This window comes from Lepus europaeus, chromosome 15 (genome assembly GCF_033115175.1).
Source record: "Lepus europaeus isolate LE1 chromosome 15, mLepTim1.pri, whole genome shotgun sequence".
NCBI classification, from domain to species: Eukaryota; Metazoa; Chordata; class Mammalia; order Lagomorpha; family Leporidae; genus Lepus; species Lepus europaeus.
The window spans coordinates 73,136,996-73,142,995 of record NC_084841.1 but is presented as its reverse complement, the minus strand read 5'-3'; positions in this window follow the sequence as shown (position 1 = coordinate 73,142,995).

The following is a 6,000-nucleotide window of genomic DNA, read 5'->3' as shown; positions in this document are numbered from 1 at the left end:
ATATTTCTTGTGAATGACAAATATCTGTTCTTCTTTTGAAATAGTGTGCTAGTAGTTTAGCATTGAGAAATAAAGCAGAGATAGTAACAAATAAGCACCCCATTAAGCACTGTATATACAGTAAATCATTCCATTCTCGTAATGCACATTTTATACCAGATTAAAAGTTAAGCACAAAGAACTAAATGAATATTCTCATGGCCGAAGAATTTATAAGAACACAACCTGGATCTGGTGACAAGTCCTTGGATTCCAGAGCCCATCCTGAACAAGTGGTTCTGTTATATTTGACTTCATTACCTTGCAAGAGCAAACGTGAAAATTTTAAGATTTGAATTTTGTCCCATATAGCTCTAAATGTTTTTCTTTTATAGAGTTGTGTGGTCTTACAAGAGACATCATTTTTTTCTTAGTTACATATATTTTCTTTAAGTGGACTTAAATGTGCCTAATTTGCAATATCCTGTAAAAAATATCATTATTTTTGCATTATGAAAGATTTTAAAGAAAACCTACACGTTACTGAGTAAACTGAAACTTCATATTAATGTTATATACTCATATCATGAATATACATTTTGTAAAAGCTGGATGGGTCTCTAAGATTACATGCTGAGACTTCATTTTATAAAATAAGGAAACAGTTTCAATAAATAAAATGAATTTCCCAAGTCCTAGAACTATACTGGTGATAGATAAGTCATAAGATTTTGAGAACTATCAAATCCAGTCTTCTAACTTACTGGACAAAAAGTCATTCAAATATTTTTTTTCATTTCAATATAATACTGAAATGAAGCAAACATGTGTTTGCTATTTTTTCCCTCATAAATCCAAGGAAATCTAGTGCTACCTTAAACATCCATCCAAAATCACAGTTTTAAAAACTATATTTGTTTCATGAGTTAGAATCCATGATCCATGTCACGTATTTGTTTTCTTTTGGTATCAAAGTAATGCTGACCTCATAAAAAGAGTTTGGCCGGATTCCATCTTGTAAAATATTTTGGAATAGTATGAAGAATATTGGAGTTATTTCCTCTTGGAATGCTTTCTGGAATTCAGTAGTAAATAAAGTAAATTCAGTAGTAAAGCGATCAGGGCCTGGACTTTTCCTTGATGGAAGACTTTGATTAGTGCTTCAATCTCATTGCTTGTTATGAATCTGCTTGGGTTGTTTATATCTTCTTGATTTAATCTTGGTAGGTTACATGAGTCCATGAATTTATCCATTCTTTTGAGATTTTCCAGTTTTTCAGTACATAGTTCTTTACAGTAGTTTCTTATCATCATTTGTGTTTCACCAGTGTCGTTTTTCATCTGCAATTTTTATTTGTTTGACTCTTGCCTCTTTTTTTTCTTTGCTAGTTTGGCTTGAGGTTTATCTCTTTATCTTCTCAAAAAAACAACTTTTTGTTTCATTGATTTTTCTTTTAGTTTCAACTGCATTTATTTCTGCTCTCACCTGGTATTGATTTTGAGTTTGGTTTGTTCTTGTTTTTCCAAGTCTTCAAGATGCACCATTAGGTCTTCTTAGAAGATATTTCTCTTTTTTTATATAAGCACTTCATGCTATAAACCTCCCTCTTAATACTGCTTTTGCTATGTCCCACAGGCTTTGATGTGTTTTGTATTAATTTTCATTTATTTCATGAAAGTTTTTAATGACATTTCTAATTTATTCAATGACCTATTGATAATTAAGTAGTATGTTGTTTAATTTCCAAGTTTTTATCAATTTTCTATTATTCTTGTTATTGATTTGCACTTTTATTCCTTCATAGTCTGAGAAGATACATACTGTGATTTCAATCTTTTTTAAAATCTATTAATTTATTTGAAAGAGTTATAGAGAGAGAGAGTTACAGAGGAAGAGGGGGAGAGACAGATAATTTTTTGATCCACAGTTTATTCCCCAAAAGGCTGCAATGGTGGGAGCCAGGTTGATCCAAAGCAAGGAGTCAGGAGCTTCTTCCAGGTCTCCCACATGGGCAGCAGGGACTAAACTCCTGGACCATCTTCTGCTGCTTTCTCAGACACATTAGTAGGCTGGCTAGGAAGTGGAGCAACCGGGACTAGAACCAGTGCTCATATGGGATGCCAGCACTGCAGGTGGCAGCTTTATCCACTACGACACAGTACAGGCACCAATTTCAACCTTTTAAAATTTGCTTAGACTTGATTTGTGAGCTAGTATCTGGTCTATACAAGAAAATATTCCATGTGTTGATGAGAAGAATTTGTATATTGATACCAGTGGGGTGTTGAAGTCAGAAAGGCAAATATCACATGTTCTTATGTGTGGGAGCTAAATTTTAAACAAACACACAAACAGACACGTACACACACCACTAAAAAAAAGAAAAAAGAAAGGTTTGCATGTATCAATATTGTCAGATCCATGGTTATGGTTAAGAATGCTGTACTACTGTAGTTTTAATCATCTGTGATTGCTTTAAAATATACTCTATGGGGCCAGCTCTGTGGTGCAGCAGGTAAAGTCACCGCCTGTAGTGCCGGCATCCAATATGGGCACCAGTTGGAGATTCAGCTGCTTCACTTCCAATCCAGCTCTCTGCTATGGCCTGGGAAAGTAGTGGAAGATAGCCCAAGTCTTTCAGCCCCTGCACCTGCGTGGGAGACTCAGAAGAAGCTCCTGGCTCCTGACTTTGGATCGGCGCAGCTCTAACCATTGCAGCCAATTGGGGAGTGAACCAGCAGATGGGAGACCTCTCTCTCTGCCTCTCCTTCTCTGTGTAACTCTGCCTTTCAAATAAATAAATAAGTCTTTAAAAGCAATAAAATAAAATACACTCTATGGGGTGAAATGGTCATTTCTTCTTTCTTTCTTTTCTTTTTTTTTTTTTTTTTTGACAGGCAGAGTGGACAGTGAGAGAGAGAGAGAGAGAAAGGTCTTCCTTTGCCGTTGGTTCACCCTCCAATGGCCGCCGCGGCTGGCGCGCTGCGGCCGGCGCACCGCGCTGGTCTGATGGCAGGAGCCAGGTGCTTATCCTGGTTTCCCATGGGGTGCAGGACCCAAGTACTTGGGCCATCCTCTACTGCACTCCCTGGCCACAGCAGAGAGCTGGCCTGGAAGAGGGGCAACCGGGACAGAATCCGGTGCCCCGACCGGGACTAGAACCCGGTGTGCCGGCGCCGCAAGGCGGAAGATTAGCCTAGTGAGCCACGGCGCCGGCCAGAAATGGTAATTTCTTATACTCAATTATTGTTTTTTTAAAATTCACATTTATATTTATTTTTGAAAGCAGGATTTTCAGGTTGAGTTTTATGGAGTAAATCCAAATTAGATAAAATATTAGCAATCTCTGAGCTAGGTTATGTATATGACATTTCAAAAGTATATATATATATATATATATATATAGTTACTCTTCTGAGAATTTTATATATACATAAAATTGTATTTTAAAGACACTTTGATGAATAACTATTACAGAAATATGTGTTCAAGTTTTCTCAAATTCTGAGACATAAATAATACCATCACCACAGAATAAAACAAATGTCCTCTCCCTTAAACCAGTTTTCTGGAAGGGGTTCGTCATATACTTTTCTCTGAAAATCACTATGAAAAATGTGCTAACACCTTTCTGTTTCATTTCTCAGAATCCCTTTTTCTTTCTTTTTTTTTTTTTTGAAAATTTTATTTATGGAATACAAACTTCATGCATTTAATAAATACAAACTTGGGAAACATGGCGATTCTTCCTCCACCCCTTCCTCCCAATCACACTGCAACCCTTCTTCCACCTTCTTCTCCCTTTCCCATTATTATTTTTCACAAAGGTCAGTTTTCAGTTAATTTTATACCTACAAGATTAACCCTACAATAAGTAAAGAGTTCCCCAAATGATATAAAAAAAAGAACAGAAACAAACAAGAAATAAATTGTTCCACAACAATCCATGTCAAGAGCTGTTCAAAATCATCTCATCTCATCTCATAGTGTCAGTTTCACTCCTATAGATTACATTTTAGGTATTATGTTAGTTACCATAGATCAGATAGATCATATAGTATTTGTCTTTTTGTGACAAATAGCTTATTTCATTAGGTATAATGGTTTCCGTTGCATCCATTTTATATTGCAAATGACAGGACTTCTCTTTTATTTTTATTGCTGTGTAGTATTCCATAGTGTATAAAGACCATAATTTCTTTATACAGTCTTCAGTTTATGGATATCTGGGTTGATTCCATATCTTAGCTATTGTAAATTGAGCTTAAATGAACATGGGCTACAGATCACTCTTTGACATGCTGATTACATTTCCTTTGGATACATTCTCAGGAGTGAGATGGCTGGGTCATGTGGTAGGCCTATAGTCAGCTTTCTGAAGTGTCTTAATACTGTCTTTTGCAATGGCTGTACCACCTTATATTCCTTATCAAGAGTGGATTAGGGTACCCTTTACCCCATATCCGTGCCAGCATTTGTTGTATGTTGATTTCTGTATGAGCACCATTCTAACAGGAGTGAGGTGAAACTTCATTGTGGTTTTCATTTCAATGACAGCTAGCCATCCTGAGTATTTTCACAAGTGTCTGTTGGCCATTTGGATTTCCTCTCTAGAAAAATATCTGTTCAGGTCCTTTGTCCATTTCTTAACTAGGTTATTTGTTTTATTGTTGTTGAGTTTCTTGAGCTCTTTATAGATTTTGATATGACATATTGTTATTTTCATTCATTTCTAGAATTTTTTTATTTCTCCTTTGATTTCTTCTATGAGCTACTATTCATTTAGGAGTATGTTTTTCAGTCTCCATGAGATTCTTGAGTTGTTGATTTCAAGCTTCAGTTCATTGTGATCAGAGAAGGTGCATGGTATGATTTTGATTTTTTTTAATTTGCTGAGATTTGCTTTATGGCCTAGTATATGGCCTATCCTAGAGAAAGCTCTGTGCACTGCTAAAAATGTATATTCTGCAACTGTGGGGTGAAAATCTCTGTTGATATCAATTAGGTCGATTTGGTCCATAGTGTCAATTAGCTCTGTTGTTTCTTTGTTGATTTCTGTCTGGTTGATCTATCCAGTGATGAAAGTGGGGTGTTGAAGTCTATGTTACTACTGTATTGGAATCTAAATCTCCATTTAGTTCTATTAACAGTTTTATTTAAATATCCAGGTGGCCTGTAATTGAGTGTGTATACATTTATTATAGTCACATCTTCCTGTTGTATTGATTCCTTATTCATTATATAGTGTCCTTCTCTGTCTCTTTTAACAGTTTTTGTATAAAAGTCTATTTTTTTTCTGATATTAGAATGGCTATACCTGCCCTTTTTTTCTTTCCATTAGCATGGAATAACTTTTTCTATGCTTTCACTTTCAGCCTATGTGTATCTTTGTTGGTAATGTGTATTTCTTGTAGGCAGCAAATAGATGGGTCTTGTTTTTTAATCCATTCTGCCAGTCTATACGTTTTAACTGGAACGTTGAGGCCATTTATGTTCAAGGTAACTATTGATAAGTAACTATATGGCCCTACCATTTTTCTGTGAATATTCCTATCCTATCCTATCATATGCTTTGTATTTCTTTTTTTTATTAAACTTTTATTTAATGAATATAAATTTCCAAAGTATAGCTTATGGGTTACAATGGCTTCCCCCCTCCCATAACTTCCCTCCCGCCCGCAACCCTCCCCTTCTTTTTACTTTCTCTAGGGGATTTTGTGCCTTCACATTTTTTCATAATGATTGCTTTCTTTCTGTGTCACGCATCCTTTAACATCTTTTGTAAGGCTGAATGAGTGGTGACGAATTCTTTCAATTTCTGTTTGTTATAGAAGGTCTTTATTTCACCTTCATTCATAAGTGAGTGCTTTGCAGAATAAAACATTCTGGATTGAAAAGTGTTTTTTTTTCCTCTTAAAATTTGAACTAGATCTTGCCATTGTCTTCTAGCTTGTACGGTTTCTGATGAGAAGTCAGCTATGCATCTAATTGGAGATCCTCTGAAAGTAATCTGACGTTTC